Genomic DNA, 23,797 nt, shown 5'->3' on the forward strand with positions numbered 1-23,797 from the left:
CTGAGAAACCTGCTGGTGTACACTAACTAAATCTTGCTTATTCATCACTCACAGGTAATGTCATATAATGTCCAGCATAATCTATTCCTCCCCAACCCCAAGAACAATCCAAACTGTATAAAAAAAAATCTTTTTTATCTTTGTTATTGTCTTTTCTCAAAAACCAAACCACCTCATTCTTACCATCTAATTCCAAGCTTCCTTTCTTCCTTCACAGACCTTTGCATTTTTATTTCCTTCAGGCCCAAATGAATTTGGCTATATCTTGCTTCTGACTTGAGATCCTAATACTACATGAAACAATGATGGGCATTATTGTGGAGAGTAAAGTTGGCCAACCAATACTTTTCTCTCTCTGCTCCCTCCCCCTCTACTGGATAGGGGCAGAGCTAAATCCTTTCAACATCTTTCCAATCTCATTCCTGAGAGACCATTTAGAGTGTGATCTTTTCTACAGTAATCTCTTCTTTCTGTATCTTTTGTCTCTGGAGATGTAATTAGCCACATCCTGTTGCAGCAATTAGCTCACTTTTTTTAGACTGGTAGTCAAAATGTGCTAGATGTTTGGGATAATACAAAATGTATATACATGTGTATACACATACATACAAGTATACATGTGTGTATGTGTATTTATTTGTTTCTGTGTACATGTGCAGGTACACACACACACACACACATACATCTGTCTTCCCACCATGTAACTTGCAATCTATAGCTATGAAAAAAAGTGTACTGGTAAAATTTTAACAAGTGAGGGGAGGGGCATGAATTGCAAGTATGTACTCATGGATATGTTTTTATGTATGCGTGTATATCTGTACATATATTTATATATACATACGTTTATTATAAATTTTACTAATAAAAAGGATGTGCAAAGCACAATTTATAAATAATAGTAAAATCTATGATAATTTTTATTGTAAATTCCACATAGCCCCAACTGATTCTTTTTTTTTTTTTGTGGGGCAATGGGGGTTAAGTGACTTGCCCAGAGTCACACAGCTAGTAAGTGTTAAATGTCTGAGGCCAGATTTGAACTCAGGTCCTCTTGACTTCAGGGCCAGTGCTCTATCCACTGCACCACCTAGCTGCCCCACCCCACCCCCCAATGATTCTTGCTGGATTTTTGTTGAACTCTTGTATCCCTAGCCAAGCTGTGTTTGCAATTTAACCATACTTTGCATCCTAACCTGTTAATTTTCCCCCATAAATTTATTGTCATTAAATTTGATACATAATCCACTGTTAAACTATTTCTCATCCTCATACAAATTGTACTCATCAAACTGAAATATCATTCAACTTCAGAACTACTGATTGCAAGAGTATTCTTTTTTAGCTTTTTTGTAAAATCCCCCCAAATCATTCCAAATCCATTTTAAAGCTTTACTTGAATTATATATTTTTCATGAACAATTCGTGATGGTTGCTCCACATAAGGCCAACTAGATGGTTCTGATGAATCAAAATAATTAAAAATGCTTTCATCATCTCTTCTGCTGAATAAAATACAAACTATTGTTGAATTGTATTTTCTAGTAACATATTCCTAGGAAGGACATTAAATGTATTATTTTTATTAAGTGGAATGTCCTTAATCATATATGACTTAATTGAATCTTTAACTTAATGCTTTCCAGTACCAATCTTTAAATTTTCCATAGCTCTTATGTTCTGTTTGACTAATATACTTTTAAATGTTATTTAGTGATCTTCACTACAATGCAGTTGAAAGTAAGGAAAATTCTTTAAGAATGTGAATCATTCGGGGCAGCTAGGTGGCTCAGTGGATAGAGCACCGGCCCTGGAGTCAGGAGTATCTGAGTTCAAATACGGCCTCAGACACTTAATACTTACTAGCTGTGTGACCCTGGGCAAGTCACTTAACCCCAATTGCCTCACCAAAAAAAAAAAAAAAAGAATGTGAATCATTCTCATTTTGATTTCATTAAATTAAAAAGGTTTTTTTTACAAAGTCAATGCAGCCAAGAATAGAAGGAAAGCAAAAATCCAAGAAATAATGTTTACAACCAGTGTTTCTGATAAAGGTGTCATTTCTAAAATATAGAGAGAATTGAATCAAATTTATAAGAATACAAGTCATTCCCCAATTGAGAAATGGTCAAAGGATATGAACAGGCAGTTTTCTGATGAAGAAATCAAAGCTATCTACTGTCATTTGAAAAAATGTTCTAAATCACTATGGATTAGATAAGTGCAAAGTAAAATAACTCTGAGGTACCACCCCACACCTAGCAAATTAGCTTATATGACAAAAAATAATAAATGTTGGAGAAGCTGTTGGAAAATTGGAACACTAATGCCTTGCTGGTGGAGTTGTGAATTAATCTAACCATTCTAGAAAGCAATTTGGAACTGCCCAAAGGGCTATGGAGCTGTATATACCCTTTGACCCAATAATACCACTACTAGGTCTGTATCCCAAAGAGATCATAAAATATTTCTAGCAGCTCTCTTTGTAGTGACACATAATAGGAAATTGAGAGGATGCCCGTCAATTGGAGAATGGCTGTACAAGTTATGGTATATGAATGTAATGGAATACTATTATGCTATAAGAAATGATTAACAGGCAAATTTCAGAAAAACTTGGAAAGACAAGTAGACTTATGATGAGTGAAGTGAGCAGAACATTGTACATAGTAAAAGCAACCATTTTATGGTGATCAGCTGTGATAGACTTTGCATTTCTCAGCAATACAATGAACCAGGACAACCCAAGGAAGAGCCTGAAGACTTGTGGTCAGGCCCAACAGACTATTCCTAACAGGCTCTGAACCAGGACCCTGAGCAGGAAGAAGTACAGCTGGCACCAGTGGAAGGTATTGAAGATATTGTCACTGACATTCAGGAGCACATTCAGGCCCTGGGGCTGCACCAGCCTGACCCTCCTGTGGAGAGTGAGGATGAGGAAGATTCTTCAGGCTCAACAGATGACCTCTACATGGAAGTGACAACCACTGAGAACAGTCTCATTCTTCCCCCCCCCCCATTCCACACCTAATACCACCTGGCCCCAAACTATTTATTACTCTTCTTCCTTCCTACATCACAAGCACGCTGAGACTTCTCCAGAGATCCACTTTATTCAGTTCTGTACATATGGGGACATCTACCAAAACCCAACCCACCTTAGCATATTAACACTTTGCAGAGAATAAAGTACCCTATGTACACAAAATAAATAAATAAATGATAAAATCGTCATTTGGTATTGTTTATATTATTGATTTCAAAGAAAAATTTTATAACTTCATAGCTACCCCAGACTTTCTTCCCAGAATTCTATTAGCAGTATCAGGATAAAATGTAATTAAGTTTGTTTTCAAATATTCATTATTAGAGTCATAGTCATTCAAAGCAGACACTAAAGCATTCAAAATATACTCTGCTGTGTTTGATACCAATTATTTTGAAGCAAAAATGTAATGTAAATGGTGCAATAGCTGATTGAGCTATGTATTGTATTTAACAACTAGCTTACAGTATTCCAGAAAATTTAGCCATTGGGTACAAGCTGGCTCCAGGAAACCACTGGATTAATGTAGAAAACACAGTTAAATAGAATATCTAACATTATGTAAGTTCTTTTCAAGAGTTATAAAATCCATGTAGTTCCAATTTTATGGAATTTATATGAGATAAATGGTATTGATACAATTACAGTATCTCAGAGCCCCAAGTTAGGGAAATTCCTAATATTCAGAGGGAGGTTTAGCACTCTATCCTAATTTAAATTATACATATCTCTAACCCCTGTTCATTATGTTTCTGGCAAAAATCAAGATACAGAAAAACATCAAGATAAAAGAAGCAAGCAAGGTATATTACAGTATCTTTTACCAGAAAGACACAATATGGCAAATTTGGGGAAAGAGCAGACTCTTTTTGTTTGTTTTTGGTTTTGTTTTTTTTGCAGGCAATGGGGGGGTTAAGTGACTTGCCCAGGGTCACACAGCTAGTTAGTGTCAAGTGTCTGAGGCCGGATTTGAACTCAGGTACTCCTGAATCCAGGGCCAGTGCTTTAACCACTGCACCATCTAGCTGCCCCAAGCAGACTCTTTTTGGAATTTCTTTTAGTCCTTGAAAAGATGCATAATCCTGGTAGCTTAAGTTGAAACTTTGAGATGCCTGTAGGGGTTCAATAGTTTTCCTTGATATCTCCTTTTTAGGCCATAGTTCAGCCTTTGTTTCACTTTCTTCTTTCAGTCTCTTCTTTGGCTTGTTGCCCCTATATTGATGAATCTTTCTATCTAGTCCCAGGAACTGTTGCAAAACTTTCTCTCCACATTGAAGATATTACTCAGTTGTAGTCCCTATTCCTTCCTCTCCATTTTTTGAATATTGTTCATGTCCTTTTAAGAACTCTCAGCTATGACTTCTGTATTTTGTGGTTCAGATTAAGAGAGCTAAGTAGCTGATCTGGCTGAGAGGAATTAATTGTTCCTCTCAACTACAAATAACAGGATGCTAGACAGTCCTCTAACACCTCTTCCATGTAGATAGCTACTACAGCAAAAACTCACACACTTCCCACAGAAAGATACCTGTACAAGACATTGTTTTTCAGAAAATTAATAGAGTGTAAGTTTTTTTAAAGCAGGATCTGTGTCATTTTTCTATATGTATTCCTGTTGCTTAGCACACCTGACAATTAATTAATACCTGGCAATTTAAAAATTATTGGTAGGTTTTGCATCACTGCTCTGATTTTTTCTCTTGTAACAGGATTAATGCAGAAATAGGATTAATGTTATTATGTGTATATATATGTGTGTATATATATGTGTGTGTATATATATATATTTATATATGTCTATGTATATAGATATATAGATATAACCTATATCAGATTACCTGCTGTCTAGGGGAGGGGGGAGGGAGGGGAGGGAGGGAGAAAAATCTGAAATTGTAAAGCTAGTATAAACAAAAGTTGAGAACTATCTTTACATGTAATGGAAAAAATAAAATACCTTATATGTAAAAAAAAATAAATAAGTAAAAATTATTGGTGACTGAACTAAAGTGACTACAATAATTTAAAATTCACCAAAAATATTAACCTTACAGATATACATAATGCTATTTTAAAGCTTATATAGTTAAATTTTAACCCACAAGCTCAAGTTACAGTTTTAAAAGAATACTCACAAAATATTTCTGGCTTTTGCCCACAACTGGGGAAGTCCTGGGAACATCAGCATTAGACTCATGACTCATGTTGTCCAAAATGGTTGTCAGGAAATCCCTCCTTTACTTTCAGATACAGTAAAGTACTAAACTATAGTGTATTCTTCCATCTTATAGAATGTATATAGTCTTCATGAAACATACTAATGATAATGATGATGATAATAAGGATAAGGATTTTACTTTATACTTTATATATCTGTTTTACATACATATTTACTTTTCATACTTTACATATATTTTTCAGTTAATATTAGTAGCAGTGAAGGCATATTCAGGTTTATCTTTGGTACATCTAATTCTTTTATAGGGAATGCATAGATAAATATAGTAGGCCACTCTCAAGGCTCTCTCAGCATCTCTATTTTTTATCCTCATGGTTTATATGTTCTCTTATATCTGGAACCAGATTCCATTTTGCACATGTAGCCCAGGAACTGCCAAGGAATTAAGAGTGAGAGGCTTATTTCACTATACCACTATTAGATCAGTGGTGTTAGGGGAAATCACTTAAGTTAGGAGTCTTAGTTTCCTCATCAGTAAAATAGTAATAAAAGTATCAGCTATGATTACCTTGGAAATTTACTATGAGGGTCGTGAATTTTTTTTTATTGGTGAAACAACTTTAAAATCTTTTTCTTTCATTTAAATTTTTGTGATATATAATTATATTTTATACATATATCAAACATATAAATACACAAATATATTACATATATATTGTAAATTTTTACATTATTACATTTAGATATAACTAGATATATTCTAATACATATAACTTAGTATTTTAAATCTTTAAATGACTGTTTTATAACATACATATCAATTTCTATAAATAAGATATATGATAAATTTGTTTAAATATAATTATTATATAAATATGACCTAAATAACTCATATATATATATATACAGCATATATATTTATTTGTGTATATAAAAATACATATTACCTCCTGAACCCTTTCCAGCACACCCCTCCCCCACCTTTAAAAAATTTGTTTTTCCAGATTAAATGTTTTTATTTAGATTTTTCTGTACCAATCTCTGTTCCTCCTTTCCTCCCTTCCCTCCCCCCTCCCCAAGGCGGCAAACACTCCAATATATGATCATGCAAAACATCATCATATTTGTCACTTAGTGAAAGAATGTGAAAAATAGCATGCTTCAATCTATTCAGTCAATATTAATTCTTTCTTTGGAGGTGAATAGTATGTTTCATCAATATTCTTTTGGAATTGTCTTGGATTAATGTATTGTTGAGAATAGTCAAGTCATTCAGTTCTTCATTCAACAATATTATTGTCTCTGTGTACAGCGTTCTCTTGGTTCTGCTCACTTCCCAATACATCATTTCATACAAGTCTTTCCAGGCTTTTTTGAAGTCATCCTGTTTGTCATTTCTTACTGCACAGTAATATTCCATCAACATCATATACCACAGTTTCTTTAGCTAATCCCCAATTGATGGGCATACCTTTGATTTTCAATTTTTAGGCAGCACAAAAAGAGCTGCTATAAATATTTTTGTACAAATCAGTCTTTTTTGCTTTTTGGGATGTCTTTGGGATATAAACCAAGTAATGATGTTGCTGGATCAAAGAGTATGCACAATTCTATAGCCCTTTGGGCAAAATTCCAAAATGCTCTCCAAAATAGTTGGATCTTTTCACAAATCCCCCAACAGGGGATTAGTGTCCCAGTTTTCCCACAATCCCTCCAACAACCAACATTTTCCTTTTTTGTTATATTTTTCACTCTAATAGGTGTAAGGTAATATCTCAGAGTTGTTTTAATTTGCATTTATCTGATCAATCATGATCTAGAGCATTTTTCATATCATTATTGATAATTTTGATTTCTTTATCTGAAAACTGTCTTTCCAAATCCTTTGACTATTTATCAATTGGGGAATGAGTTGTATTTTTTAAAATTTGACACAGTTCTTTATATATTTGAGAAATGAGGCCCTTATCAGAGATATTTGTTTCAAAAATCCTTTGCCAGTTTTCTACTTGCCTTGTAATCTTGGTTACATTAGTTCTGTTTTTGCAAAAGCTTTTTAATTTTATATCATCAAAATTATCTATTTTACATTAATTTTATTTTCTACATATTCTTTGGTCATAAATTCTTCCCCTGTCCATAAATTGGACAGATAGACAATTCCAAATTCCTTTAATTTTCTTATGCTATCATCCTTTATGTATAAACCATGTACCCATTTTGACCTTATTTTAGTATACAGTGTGAGATGTTGGTCTATACCTAATTTCTTCCTTAATGTTTTCCAGTTTTTCCAACAGATTTTGTTAAATGATGAGTTTTTGTTCCAAAAGCTTGAATCTTTGAGTTTATCATATTCTAGATTACTATAGTCATTTACTATAGTATAGTTTCTATCTATTCTATTCCACTGATCTACCTCTCTATTTCTTAGTCAGTACCAGATTGTTTTGATAATTACTGCTTTATAGTACAGTTTGAGATCTGGCACTGCTAGACCACCTTCTTTTGTTATTTTTGTTTTCTTTGATTCCCATTACATCCCTAAACTTTTGTTTTTCCAGATGAATTTTGTTATTATTTTTTCTAGCTCTATAAAATATTTTTCATAAGTTTATTGGTATAGCACAAAATAAATTAATTTAGTTAGAATTGTCATTTTATCATATAACTCTGCCTACCCATGAGCAATTAATATTTTTCTAATTATTTAGATCTGACTTTATTTTTGTGAAAAGTGTTTTGTAGTTCTGGTCATATAGCTGCTATGTTTGTCTTGAAAGATAGACTCCCAAGTATTTTATATTAGCTGTAGTTATTTTAAATGGAATTTTTGTTTCTGTTGTTGCTGTACTTTATTAGTAATATATAGAAATGCTAATGATGGACCTGAGTTCAAATCCAGTCTCAGACACTTGTCACTTACTAACTGTGTGACTCTGGGGAAGTCACTTAACCCTCATTGCCCTGTTTTTAAAAAGTGCTCAGAGGGGCAGCTAGGTGGCACAGTGGGTAGAGCACCGGCCCTGGAGTCAGGAGTACCTGAGTTCAAATCTGGCCTCAGACCCTTAACATTTACTAGCTGTGTGACCCTGGGCAAGTCATTTAACCCCAATTGCCTCACTTTAAAAAAAAAGTGCTCAGGTTCACAAGGCTCATAACATTGAACTATTTAATTTTTTTGGTTTTTACAGAAGTAAAGGACACAGAAAGAACTCTCATATAGACAAGAGGCCACCATAGTAAGAAAGACTTTTTCAGACACCTATACAATCTTTGTTACTTAAAATGGTTTCCAGTTAGAAATAAATCAACCAGTAAGCATGATTGAATACCGTTTGTGCATGTGCCAAGTTCATAGAAAATATACAAGCAGCCTCTGCAAATGGCTCTGCATCTCCTCTAGATACATTCCCTTTGCTTAATAGTGTTATTCTGGCATTCTCCAGCAGGTGGCATTTTCAACCTTTTCCAAGTGATCAGCTTTGAAAAGTCATCTTAGAACCTTGTCCCAAAGTATTATAGGTTAAAAATATACCTCTGGGGCAGCTAGATGGCGCAGTGGTTAAAGCACCGGCCCTGGATTTAGGAGTACCTGAGTTCAAATCCGGCCTCAGACACTTGACACTTACTAGCTGTGTGACTCTGGGCAAGTCACTTAACCCCCATTGCCTAAATATATATATATATATATATATATATATATATACCTCTGGGCAGGAGTAAGCTCATTTTTTGGAAACCATTAAAAAAAAACTTGGGGCCTGTAACCTCTATCATACTACTTTGAATACTCTCATGTGCTATTAATCTACTCTCTCCTTATATCATGTATCATCACCCCTGCTTATCTACTCCCTACTTTAGCAGGCAGGCATTGTACTTTTTTGATCATTATATCCCATTGAGACTGAGGATTTTGTGGGACACCCCTACTCTCTATTTCTTCTAATCCTTTCAAATTCTATGATACTCCAGGGCAGTGTATCACATTATGCAAATTGCCCTTGGTCTGTTTTATGAAAGATTGCCAAATGAGAAATAAGAGAATGGAGTTAGCAGCTTTGTATATAAGCATGTGCCTCAACTGTGACAACTGATAATCCTCCCTAGAGGTGGTATGATTTATATTCCTGACCTTATCATCAATGTTTACACACTCTTCCTGCCATAATTTCTATTTTTTTAAGGTTCAGTTAGTAGTAGAAGTTAATTTAAAATGACATTATGGACTTTTCTATTTATGATTATTAAAGATAAAAAAGTGAGTTTAACACAGGGTAAAGGGAGGAAGTAACAGAGTATTGGGGATAGAGAATTACATTTATTTCAATAGCCATTTCAGACTGGATCATTTATCAAGGAAATTGGGCAGCAGCAAACAAGGTAGAAAAGAAGATTAAGATCAAGAACAAAGAGGATAGAGGCAAAAACAGAAAGTGTAACTGAATATAGCAGGAGAGGCACATGAAGTTTAACTTTTTTGTTTGTTTCTTTTCTTTTTTTTTTTCAGGGCAATGAGGGTTAAGTGACTTGCCCAGGGTCACACAGCTAGTAAGTGTTAAGTGTCTGAGGCCGGATTTGAATTCAGGTCCTCCTGAATCCAGGACCAGTTCTTTATCCACTGTGCCACCTAACTGCCCCCAATGAAGTTTAACTTGAACAGGAACTTTCAAAGTATTTATTATTCATATAGGTAATAATGTTTTCCTGTTTGTTCCTTTTTGTCTTTCAGTTTCAGTTACTTGTACGCTCTTCTTTTGAGAGATGGGAAGAACCACCAGACTAACAAATGTTAGTAATTTCTTGTGAATGAATTTACAGGAATTAACCTATTATGATTAAAATATTGTTTCTGGCTTTTAAAACTTATTTATGCCTTTTATTCTCTAGAAGATGTTCAGGTTTTTTTATGGATCATGTGATAGTGTGAAATATTTCTATTCTTTAATAGCCTAATTCAGAAAACATCAAAGATTTTTCAGTTCTAATTTTTCCAACACTGTTCAGTGCTATATTTTTCTTCTTTATGTTTTTGTTAAATTTATTCTGTTCTAAGAAACATAAAGTCTCCACAATTATGTTACTAACAAAATATATTTTTTCAATTCCTCTAACATTTCCTTAAGGAATTGATATGTGATTCCTTTTACTATTGTTTTATTGTAGATGGTACCTTTAGACATAATAAGGTTTCCATGTCTGTCACTCTTCACATTATCAATTTTATTGTTGCTCCATCTGAAATCATGATTGCAATTTCTGATTTGGGGGAATTTATTAAAATATAATTCACTTTAAAGCTTCTCATTTTCTTTTTGTTTATAATAACATTTTTATTGAAAGCTTTGAGTTCCAAATTCTATTCCTTCTTCCTTCCCTTCACTTCCCTCTCCCTGAGGTAGTAAGCAATGAGATATATGTTATACATGTGCAGTTATGTAAAACATTACCATATTAGTTATTTTGTACAAGAAAACATGAAGAAAAGAAAAAAATAAAAGAAATAAAGTGAAAAATAGCAAGCTTCAGTCTGTGTTCAATCAATATCAGTTCATTCTTTGGAGGTGGATAGTATGCTTCATATTAGTGATTTGGGATTGTCCTGGATCATTGTATTGCTGAGAATAGTTGTCATTCATAGTTCTTTATCATACAATATTGCTGTCACTATCCACAGTGTTTTGTTTCTACTCACTTCACTATACATCAGTTCATATAAGTCTGTCCAAGCCTTTCTGAAATTATACTGCTTGTCATTTCTTATAGCACAGTAATATTCCATTACAATTATATACCACAACTTGTTCAGCCATTCCCCATTTGATGAGCATTCCTTTAATTTCCAATTCTTAGTAACCATAAAAAGAGCTGCTATAAATATTTTTGTACAAATAGCTCTTTTTCTCTTTTGATAGATGTCTTTGGGAAGCTTCTCATTTTCACTCTGCATGTTATCCATGCTTTAAGTGTGTTTCTTATTTTCAGGAAATTGTTAGATTTAGTTTTCTTATCTTTTCTTCCATTGCCTTTCATTTTATTGGAGCTGTTCAATTTTAGGGCTATGATTAAGTTTTTGTTTTACTCCATTAAATTAAATTAAATTATATTATTTCCCCCTTCCTATTTAAATCACCCTTTCTCCCTTGCAGTTGTTTTTGTTTTTGTTTTTTTGTGGGGCAATGGGGGTTAAGTGACTTGCCCAGGGTCACACAGCTAGTAAGTGTCAAGTGTCTGAGGCCGGATTTGAACTCAGGTACTCCTGAATCCAGAGCCAGTGCTTTATCCACTGCGCCACCTAGCTGCCCCATGCAGTTTTGTTTATACTAATCTATTCCTTTTGTTTGTTTGTTTTGTATTTTCTCTTCAACCTTTTTAAGTAACTACAATTCCACACATAAATTAAAACAATATAAGATTCCTTGAGAGATGCAACCACAAAGATGATTTTGTTCCAAGGTCTCTGACTATTAAGGGAGGTATAAAACTGTGATGTATGCACATTTTTAAGTGGTCACTATTGTCATCAAGGAAGTCATAAGTAAAATCTAAATGGAAGAGGGCTCACCTATAGTTGGCAAGATTGTCTAGATATTCCTGTTTGTGTTTAGCATTCTGCTGAATGAATCAAACCACAGACTACTAAAGATCCTCCCAAATAATTGATTAATAATAGTTTTCATTCATTCATTCATGACACAAAACCAACTAGAAGTTCAAATATATCAAAGCAGTTTAATTTTTTAAAAGTTAGCATTGATTACAACCATCATGAACAAATAAATTGTTCCATACTACTTGACAAAACAGGCCAAAGTATTTCAATACCTGTACATAATATTTTGGATTGTAGCTGATGCCATATTAAATACTATAGGAGAAAAGGTAAAGCTCACAAAGAATACTCCTAAAGACAAGTAATAAAAACACCACCATGTTAGCAGAGACTTGAGAATACTGTTGTAGAGCTGTGGAAATATATTGGACAATTATATCATTATCTGATCGATACAGTAAAAACAAAAACAAAAACAAAAAAACTGACATCATATTGCCTGATTGAAGGAAACAACAACAGCAAAAATGTGGAGAAATGCAATTTGGAAAATAAAAGTACATATGAAATTCTATGCCCTCTACTCAATAACTGAAAATGAAAGCCAAAAGGTTAAGGCATGCAAATAGACAAAGTAACACAAGGAACAAAATAGAAAGTTCGATATCAACTAAAATAATATTTATGGGGGATTGAGAAGAAAAGAAATCAGAGGACAAAAAGAAAGACTTGAGAAGGATAGTATGGAAAAAGTCTAGTTTTCTCTAAGGTCACAAAAACTATAACACAACGAAAATGGAATTTGGATCAAATGTGAAAAAGAAAGTTCAATCACCGTTAATATAATGAACATCAACAGAATGTCTATGTCAAGGGAGGGGACTTATCATTAGCCTCTGTGCAAAACTGGAAAGCAGAAAAGATTCATGAAGACTGACTCAAATGCTGCCCAGTGGCACACTGATTACTTGCAAATAACTTTACCATGATCCTGAAGCATGAACCTGATCCCACACACCATAACAAAAGATACCCCATTCCTATTACCAAAAGCTGATGTTTACAATATAGGTCACTCACATATGTATGTGTGTATGTATACATGTGTATATGTATGCATGTATATATGTATATATACATATGTATTGTGGGGACCGATTTTTAATTGGGGAGTGTTAGCTAAAAGGCTCGCCGCAATATTGGGGCAAGGAAGGAGACCGGCAGCCTACCTCAAAACAGAATAGGATTTATTTTAACAAGAATGAACTTAAAAAAAAAATACAAACAGGATCAGTAGGATCAAGAGAAAGGAAATAAAATGGGGAAAGGGAAATTATACAACCTGAAGAAATACCACCGCCCAGGAATCAGCTGAGAATACACAGTAGAGGTCCTGTCGCCTTCTAGCATCCAGCTAGAATGACAAATTCTCCTCGCCCAATCCCAGAAACCCCCCAGCCCCCAGCCAATTGGATGGATGCTCTGACATTCACATGACTGCCCTCACTAGGCTTCCAATCATTATAATTTTGCAAGGCCCATGTAGGCGTCAGGGAGTGGTGAGGTGCCAGCGCCATGGCAAGGGCTACAACCAGTGGGTGGAGCACCATGCGGTTTGTGGAGCCCCAGGCCAGTGCGCACCAAGGCATAAAAACCTCAAATAACAATTAACTCTTTACAGTATATATGCAGAACCAAACAGGCTTCTCCTGAAACATCTAGGAATTTATGGTCCTTCCAAAGACATCATTATCTGCTAAAAACTTGGTGCTTCACAACCTCTATCTCATTTCTTGGGCTTAAAGAGTGACCTATCAGGCTGATTTATATTGTGCAAATGGAATTAAGGGAATCCTGTTGAAAATCAGGAAGCAAAGAGTTAATCAATCAGACCTAACTGACTTTTCAATAAAGACCTAAAACCCTCCTTTTTCAATTGTTTATATATCTGCCTTCCTCAATTTAGAGTGGGCTATTTTTTTCTAAGAATGACTCCCATACATGTTTGTGTATAGGTTTTGCTAAGAACAATTAATAATAAAATGGGTGCTTGAATTACTGAGCTGTCCTTCACTCTGTCTGTTTCATGGGGCCTTGTTCAGTGGGCTTTTTAAAAATTATTGTTTGTGGATTTTTTTTTTTCCTTCCTCACTCTGGTTTTCAAAGGGCATAGTCTTTTGACTTCTCACTCTGGTTCCTGGGAAACTTGGGTTCCTCATTCCAGTATCCTGATATACAGTTTAAGGAACCATGTTTCACTCTGGTTGTAGTTTACTCTGGGTTACTGTGGGGACAGTTCTCTGTTTAATACTACATAACATGGCCAATTATAACTATTTTATCTCTGTGCTTCATTATTTGTCTATGGAAAGTTGCAAAAAGCAGAAGGAACAGTGACTGACACCTTTCAGAGAATGAAAGAGACAGGAATTCAAACTATGTTCAAGCTGTCTAGAAGTGGAAGAAAGTTCTGCCATTCCATAAGTGGGGGCTTAGGAGCTATAAAAGACTATGTTTTTGATACTGATTTTCAAAAAATATATATTTATTTTGAATAAATATTTCAAAGCAAAGTAAAAGCTGAATCCAGGGTACGTTTCCCATCTTAGTTCAGGAGGTTCTTCAGCTGTGTTCAATGAACTTGAGTAGTTTTTTCAAATATATATTTTGGTAACCATTCAATATAATTGATTCTTCTGTAATACTATTTTTTAAAATTGATTTAAAAACATTGTTCTGAGAAGGGAATCAAAGGATTTGTCAGAATGCCATCATATGTATTTATGCACATTTATATATGTGTGTATGTATGTTGTAAAAATTGATATCTTGATTTGCTTCACTACCATCCTCCCAGTTATCCAAGTCACTAGAACTGTATGAGGACCTGGCTCAACATACCAACAATACTTTGTAGTGACCAAGAGTAAACATAGCTGGACAATCAGAAATCAGCAACTCTGAAGCCAATTAAGCTCATACCAGCTTTGAAGTAGGCATGGAAACATTTGGTGCTTTATGGACCTTCAAGAGACATCCTTATCTCCAGAGACTCCCCTAATTGTTGGTTATGGGGCTCTAGGACACATTCTGTTTTATATCCCCCTATCTTACTGTTTGTGCTTAGGCCTTGAACTGTCAGGCTGATTTGTGTAGCAAAGGACCACATATCTGATACCTTAACTTCCCTGCCTTGGGCACAGGAACTGATTCATTCCTACCTTTCCCCCCAAATGCCCTGCCTTCCTTTGTTTGAAACGCATAAATATCTCACTATTTCTAACTGGGCCTTGAACATGTTAGAACAGACATCGTCCCATCTTGCAAGCTTTTCCTTCTCAGGAAATTTTTTAAAAGTATTTTTATAATCCGTGTAAACTGTGAGTGGACTCTGGTCCCCCATTTTGGTTTCTTCTGTTTTACATACAGTTTACAGTGTTTTTTTTTCTTTAATAATGTATATATGGGGGTAGCTAGGTGGCTCAGTGGATAAAGCACTGGTCCTGGATTCAGGACCAGCTTCAAATCTGGCCTCAGACATTTGACACTCACTAGCTATGTGACCCTGAGCAAGTCACTTAACCCTCATTGCCCTGCAAAACAAAACAAAAATAATAATGTATATATGTACTTAAATTTTATGTACATATACATAAATATACACATTTTCCTTCTTAGATGAAAGCCAATCAATTCATTCTTATCAGGTAGTGGACGGGAAACTGTTGAGTTTTGTTGTCTTTCAATTCACCCCACCTCCCATTACCTTCCATCCACTCCCATCTATTTGTTGGGGCAGTGCATGAAGAAAAGAGAGTAGGTTCTCCCAGTGGAAGGAGAAAGAAAATGTCTGGGAAAAAATTGACTATACCAGTTTTACAAGGGTAGGGCCATCTAAACTTTCCTCTTCCCCTTATATAGGCAACTGTCAAAGACACCTGGAATAATTCATGTTAGCAATATCAAGAAAGATAACAAAATTGCAAGAAAAGGCTTAGAAGGAATGAAATTTGTTACATCATGCAAAGAAAAGTAAAGCTTTCCCTGAACTAGGGACATACCTTGAAAATAGATAGGGTTTAGTTTGTAACTGTTACATCTGAATCACAGTGAAAGAAATCTTATCATAGTAAGTAGATTATTGATTTATGGCTTTGAGCATTTCAGCCAAAACATTCTTTTCCCACAGCAGTCCGATGATATTTTGTTACTGTACTTATGATACCTTTACATTCAATACTTTAAGGCACATTACATCTTTTTCTAAACTGCTGAGGTACCTATTTTTATGCTCTACCAATTTAGCTCACTCAACACTGCTGCTGAGGCTGTTTGATACAGCAGTTTGGGTATCAAAAAAAGGACCCACAGGCAAGATTTTTCTAGTAGTTTGTCTTATCATCAAATGTTACCTTTGCCTACCCAAAGACTCCCAGATAAGCTTACCTAGGGCAACATTTCTTTTCTTTAAGGAAGACAGGCTTGTCTTTGCTATCATAGTAACCACTATATATATATGTATATATATATGTATATATATATATATATATATATATATATATATATATATTTTTAAGTGAGGCAATTGGGGTTAAGTGACTTGCCCAGGGTCACACAGCTAGTAAGTGTTAAGTGTCTGAGGCCGGATTGGAACTCAGGTACTCCTGAATCCAGGGCCGGTGCTCTAACCATTGTGCCACCTAGCTGCCCCGTGTATGTGTATATATATATATATATATATATATATATATATATATATATATATATATATATATATATATATATATATATATATATATATATATATATATATAATTCCTTTTGAAACTCTTTGGTAATGTAAAGATGGTTTTGGTTTTGGCATTAAAGTTAGCTAATAAGTAGTTTAGATGCTTTTGGCTCTTACCAAGCCTCACCTGAAAACCGTTATACTTTGCTTCTCCCCTCCCAACCAGCCTTTATTATTGATTCAATCCATTATTTGGAGATTTGTCCATTTGTCTTGATGCCTAGAACTCATTTAAGAATAAGGAAACTCCTTTCTGTGTCAAGACACAGTTCCTGCTGGCTCTGGCACCATGGGCCGTCTTCTCGCTTGCTGTTATAGTTACTGTAAAAAATAAGCCATATCCAAAGTCCCATTTCTGCAGGGGAGTTTCTGATGCCAAGATCTGAATCTTTGATCTTGGTAGCATGACATTTAAAATCTAATGTGTGGTCGCCTTATTCCTGTCCCAAGTGTAGGGAAAGTGAGCTAGGGTTTATTAATAAATTAAAGGCTTTAGCACCAGTTTGGGGGCATGAAGAATTTATTAAAGCATTCCAAATATTAGTAAAGAGAGAACACGTGGAGTTCAGAAAGTTAAGAAACCTATCAACCCTAAAGGAGAGATAAAAGTCCATCCTGGCCTGCTTCTTCCAAGAGTCCTCTGCCACCAAGAGCCTATTAGAGCAACAAATTGCCCCAGGAAAACTTCTTCTGTGTCCTGAGGAGAGGCAATCCTTCCACCCTGCTTCAAGGTATTTGGCATAATCCAAATCCATTGGTTCACTGGACTTGAGGGTGGTCCCGTGTTGAGGTCAGAGTCCACAGCTTCTGAGAACAATATCCCCTTGAGGGCCAGACAGGTATGGTTTCAATTGAATTAACTTTAAGTTCATTAATCAGTGAAGTCAATCAATCTCAGTCAATCCAATCAATCCAATCAAGCTGGGGCCTTTGGACATTGGCAAGGCCCATTATTTTCTTATAGTAGAAAGAAAGCCAAAGTGGATGAATTTCCACTATGTGGCCATATGGTGTCAGATGAATATGAGCAGCTGTCATTAGCAGCTTTGGAGGCAGCTCGGATCTGTGCCAACAAATACATGGTGAAGAGTTGTGGCAAGGATGGCTTTCACATCAGTATGTGCCTGCATCCTTTTTATGTCATCTGCATCAATAAAATGTTATCATGTGCTTGGGCTGATAGACTCCAGCTTTTGAGGTGCCTTTGGGAAGCCCCGGGGCACTGTAGCCCATATATACACATTGGCCAAGTTATCATGTCAATTCAAACCAAGGTCCAGAATAAAGGACATGTGATTGAAGCTTTGCAGAGAGCCAAGTTCAAGTTCCCTAGCCACCAGAAGATCCACATCTCCAAGAAGTCTGGTTTCACCAAGTTCAAGGCTGATGTTTGAGGATATGATAGCTGAGAAATGTCTCATTCCTGATGGCTGTGGGGTAAAGTACATCCCCAGCTGGGGCTCCTTGGACAAATGGCGGGCACTGTACTCATGAGAAGTGTGTGCTATATCATCAGCTTTTTGCAGGCTTATGCCTAAATAAACTAGATAACTGCTAAAATAAATAAATAATAAGGAAACTATCCTACAGAATGGATTTTTTTTTTCCTAGTCATATTATACTAGGGTCAAAAATGGCCAAACCTGGTGTGATAAGACAATTTCTGGCTAAACTTACCATTTACTTAAGATAAAGAAGCCAGTACTTGTTACTGGATCACAAAGTATTTTGTTGGGGAGTAAAATGTAAGATTAATGGAAGGGAGGGAAAGCACCAGGTTATTAAGAGCTTTAAAACATTTTTTCAAATTTAATTGAAACTGAGGAATGGAGGGCATGGTGAGGATGAAAAATAGGGTTAGAGGTTGCAATGAAGAAGGAAAGGTGGAATAACAACAAATTCTTCAATTAAGGGGATTTCATAGTTCATGGAAGTGGAAGTGGAACAATTGTAGGTGATGGCAACATCAAAGATATGTTAATCTGTGTCTATAGCAGAGGTAGGGGTGGAGGAATAAGTTGTGAGAAATAAATAACTTGAGGAATTGTTAGGTTAGGGTGTTGGAGAAAGCATCAATATATATGTTGAAGAGGGGCAGCTAGGTGGCACAGTAGATAAAGCACTGGACCTGGATTCAGGAGTACCTGAATTCAAATCTGGCCTACAACACTTGACATTTACTAGCTGTGTGATGCTGGGCAAGTCATTTTACCCTCATTGCCCCTGCAAAAATAAAAATAAAATATTATATATATATGTTGAAGTGCCCCCATATAATTGTGCTGGGGTAGAGAGAATATGGGGAGCTAGGCACTGAACTCATTGAGGAAAGAAAAGATATTTTGGAGATTTGTAAAAAAAGTAACAATCAGAATATTGACTGAGTAGTAAATATAGATTCAATGAACCTCAAAGGAGGAAAGATTATTGTATGGAGTGGATTGAAGGAGAGCCCAGAAGTGACAAGAGGGAGTCAGAATTATTCTAATTACCCCTCCAAGTGTAATGACTTGGGAAGAATATGGGTAAAAGTGCAAGGAGTACTGGAAAAGGTGACCAGAGAGGTTGTGTCAGTAGAAGGAAGAAAGGCAGGTCTCAATGAAATATAGAAAATGGAAGGTATGGGAAAGAAAAAATATTTAAGATGAAAGGAAGTTTATTAGCTATGGAGCAGATATTCCAGAGAGCATGGTAGAAGCGGTGGTTAGTTTTAGAATGGGAAGTTGGGGACTACTGAGGGGGAAAGTTGGGTAGAGAGAATTGTGAATAAGGGAGCAGGAAGTAGGAGGCCTTGGCAAATGGGGTTTGAACAATGGCAACTGGGGTTTCAGAATCACTGGATTGGGGAGGTGGTTTCTCAATTCTTCAAGAATGAGTTCCGGGGCAGCTAGGTGGTGCAGTAGATAGAGCACTGGCCCTGGAGTCAGGAGTACCTGAGTTCAAATCTGGCCTCAGACACTTGACAATTACTGGCTGTGTGACCCTGGGCAAGTCACTTAACCCCGATTGCCTCACTAAAAAAAAAAAAAAAAAGAATGAGTTCCGTTAATTTATTGAAGGATTTGGACTCACCAAAGATTTTTCTCATGTGTTGGGCAGAAGTGGTTATCTAGACATTAGTGGGGGTACTCACAGAAGGGGTAAACTCAGGTACAACCAACCAACCAATTAATTCATAAGCATTTTTAAAGTATCAACTATGTGCCAGATACTGTGTTAAGTGCTGGGAATCTAAAAAGAGGCAAAACGTAGTCTCTGCCCTTAAGGAGATAACAATCTAATGGTGATAAATGACTTCAAGTTCACTCCTCTATCTGTTGTACCACCAGCTGCCTCTGACCAGTGGGGTTTACTGGAAAGATCAACAAACTTGGACTCCGAACACCTGGTTTTGATTTTTGGCTCTTCATTTTACTACTTGGCAAATTCATTTAATCTCTATGGGCCTCAATTTCCTAATATGCAAAATAACGGGGCTGAACTAGATGAATATTGAGTGCCCTCAAGCTTTAAATCTATGATCATATGAACCGTCACATTTGGAGATATTTACTCTAGCCTCAGTAGATATGACCTAAAAACCCAAGCAGATATTTCAGGTTTATGTCTGAATTTAGGAATCTATTAATGAGTTAATTGCTGTACTTAATTTATCTCTCTAAGTGGGTTCAGTTAACACAGATGCAGGTCTTGAAACAAAATCTTTTCTTTCTTTAGCTACTCAGAACTCTTTTCCAATTGAAAACCAAATCTTAAAGATAGCAATCGTTTGGTCCTGCTCTGTTTCTTTTACTCCTTTCTGTTCATTGAAAAAGAGACTGACTGTGTAAATTAATCCTGTGCCCACCTAAGTTCCTTTTATCTTCTTTTTTTCCTTTAGACTCTTTAATTATTCAAGCAAAGAAAATGAACACTCACTATCAGCATTTTAGCTGTCTAAAGCCAGTATGGTTCTAAAGGAAGATTTATATAAAAGAGTTACTTTTTCTTTTGAGCAGCAAAATACCTCTTCAAAACATAGAGCATATTTTATACTTTTGGACCAGATACAGAACTATTGTGTCTACTAGTTCAATCCTTTTAAAATCTAGTTTAAATATCACTACCTTTATATTTTTTCTCATTATGTCATATCTTTTACAAAGTCCTTTGTTTTATAACTTCTTCATGCATTTTTCATATATTATAGTTAGTTATGTGTGTGTGTATATGTGCTATCCCTCTACTATATACACTTCTAATTAGCTTTTCTTAGGGCAATAAGTTATAGCCTACACAGACCCATCATATAGACTTCTCCATTGCCTTTTGGATGACTCCCAATTTCAGTTCTTTGAAGAAGAATGTCTTTGGCCATAAGACATCATCAAAAGAATCCTGAGGTTAAGATGAATATTTTCTTTGGAAAGGAACTATGGATCATTAAAAATACTGTATAATTTTCCAGAAGTGATATAATCCACTCTCCTTTTAAATTCTCAAACCAGCTGACTGGATCAAGTACTGTCTAATATACTTGTAATGATAGACTGACTCCATGGGTTGTCTATCCAAGTGCATGTTAGGAGAATTAGAGGAAGCCTTTCTATCCTTTATCTATTGGGTAACATTTCCATAGAAAATTTATAGGACATATGTTCAGATTGGGGCAGAATAAAAAAAGACAGTATTTCCTGATTCTTCCTGGAGTCTCTGCCTTTAAATGCCCAAGAGTACATTGGACTTTTGGGTTGCTATACCCAACTCACTTACATTGACCTTGAAATCTCAAGCAAGCTTGAAGGCCAGCTATCTATATTTCCCACCAAGCTGAACTCCTCTAGACTTCATCATGTCCCTTTCTTCTCTCACCCACCCTTCTCAGCTTCTTGTTATGTGTTGTATTCTCTATTAGAAGGTAAGTCCTTTGAAGGTAGGGAGTATCTTCCTTTTTGCATGTATTCGTATTTCCAGCATTTATCACAGTGATCACCACATTATTAAATGTTTATGATGCACTAGTTCATTGATTTGAGTGTCTAAAACCCCCAGATCTTTTCCAGGCAAGCTGCTATCTAACCATGCCTCCACCATCTTGTTTTGGTGAAGGTTTTTTGTTTTGGGAACCCAAGTATAAGGTCTTACATTTCTCACTTTTGAGTTTCATTTTTGGCAAAAATAGTCTAGTCATGCATTTATTAATTGCTTTAAACCATATTAAAACATTTGTAAAATGCTCCTTCTTCACTTGTAGTGGCTTCTAACAATCTAGTAAGCAGTGATAACACTCTCCCATTTGACTATATTTTAAACTAATTTTTGTAGATAGACAAAAGAAGCTAGCACACTAGAAGTTAGCACACTGTGGTACATAATACCATGTTCATAGTAGAAATAAAATAAGCAAAAGGCTTAGGATTTGATGTTTAGAAAGTTACTTTCTTTCTTTTTTTTTTTTTAAGTGAGGCAATTGGGGTTAAGTGACTTGCCCAAGGTCACACAGCCAGTAAGTGTCAAGAGTCTGAGGCCAGATTTGAACTCAGGTACTCCTGACTCCAGGGCCGGTGCTCTATCCATTGTGCCACCTAGCTGCCCCAGAAAGTTACTTTCAAATACAGTATTGTAAAATACCTAACCTGAGCAGTTGACAGGGCTGTGTAGTGATGAAAGCACTACATTAATCTTCTGAATATATGGCAATAGTATGTGAAAAAGTGCATAGTGCACAGGACTTGGAAAAAAGATAAGATCTAAGTTCAAATCCTGCTTCATACTAGCTGTATGACCCTTGGCAAGTTACTTCAGTTAGTCTCAGTTTTTTCACCTGCAAAATGGGGATAATGATAGTACCTGTGTCATAGAGTTGTGTTGAAGATTAAATGAGATGACATATGTAAAGTACTTTGCAAACTTTAAAGCATTATATAAAATGCTAGCTCATAGTAACAGCATCAATAGTACTGAGTGGCATCATCAATAGTCATTGTAGTAATAGTAGGTATAGTAGTGGTAGAAAATACTGGACTAGAAATCTGAAGAAGACTTGAAATCTGAAGACCTAGATTCTTGGCCCTGATGAGCTTGACCTGATAAGGCACTTAACTTATCTAAGCTTCATTTTCCTCTTTTCTAAAATGAGAAGCTTGTACTAGATCAGTTGTTCTCAATCTTTTTTGTCTCAGGACCTCTTTATACTCTGTAAAATAATTGAAGACTTCCTAAAGAACTTTTGTTAAGGGAGGCTATGTCTATCCATATTTACATTATTTAGAAATTAAAAACACCTTAGTATTATTATGAAAATAATTTTGACCTTGTGGACCTACTGAAAGGGGTATCTCTACCATTTAGTACAGCACCTGCCACATAGTAGGCTCTTAATACTGACTTGTTTTGCCCTGTTACCATCCCCTTCAAATCCTTTCATTGGCAAGAATGATCCTCAAATTCTGAAATAGTTTTAGAAAGAAATGTATTGGGTGCTTTGGTAGGGAGAGAGCTGGAAAGAAAGTGTATAAGTTTTTGTGATATTACATTTTAAAGAGTTCAGACAAGGGTGTAAGGACATTTGCCTGACTGGCCTCATGTAAATAGTAGGTAGTCTCCAAGAGAAGGGAATCCTGAAATGTATTACAGCAGATGTCAATCTAATTTGGGTCAAGCACTGGATGTGATCTAATCATTTCTTCTTCTTCTTCTTCTTCTTCTTCTTCTTCTTCTTCTTCTTCTTCTTCTTCTTCGCAGGGCAATGAGGGTTAAGTTATTTATTTATTTGTTTGTTTGTTTATTTGTTTATTTTTGGTGAGGCAATTGGGGTTAAGTGACTTGCCCAGGGTCACACAGCTAGTAAGTGTCAAGTGTCTGAGACTGAATTTGAACTCAGGTCCTCCTGAATCCAGGGCCAGTGCTTTATCCACTGTGCCACCTAGCTGCCCTGATCTAATTATTTCTTACAAACATCCAGCTTCCCTGGAATCAGAGGGTTTCTGAGGTCAGTTTGACTTCCACAGTGAGATTTTTAGATTAGACGATTTTCTAGCTACATAAAGTGAGGTTCAATATTATAATATAATAAATGATAAATATTTTCTCCACAAACTGCAAGCATTGCCATCTATCTGCCCTGATGCTGAACACCGGGAACTAATGTCCTCTTTACAGCTCAATCTTTCTGTTTCTTTTCACTGTCTTCTCCAATTAGAGTGTGAGATCCTTGAGAAAAGGGAATGTCTGGCTTCCCTATTTATATCT

At 35.7% G+C, this 23,797-nt stretch overlaps 1 pseudogene; it reads left to right on the forward strand.

Annotated features, from left to right (window-relative positions):
* Nucleotides 1-16,856: 16,856 nt before the first annotated feature.
* On the forward strand, nucleotides 16,857-18,061 carry LOC122737195 (annotated as a pseudogene).
* The last annotated feature ends 5,736 nt before the right edge of the window (nucleotides 18,062-23,797 follow it).

This window comes from Dromiciops gliroides, chromosome 1, assembly GCF_019393635.1.
Source record: "Dromiciops gliroides isolate mDroGli1 chromosome 1, mDroGli1.pri, whole genome shotgun sequence".
In the NCBI taxonomy this organism is placed as follows: domain Eukaryota; kingdom Metazoa; phylum Chordata; class Mammalia; order Microbiotheria; family Microbiotheriidae; genus Dromiciops; species Dromiciops gliroides.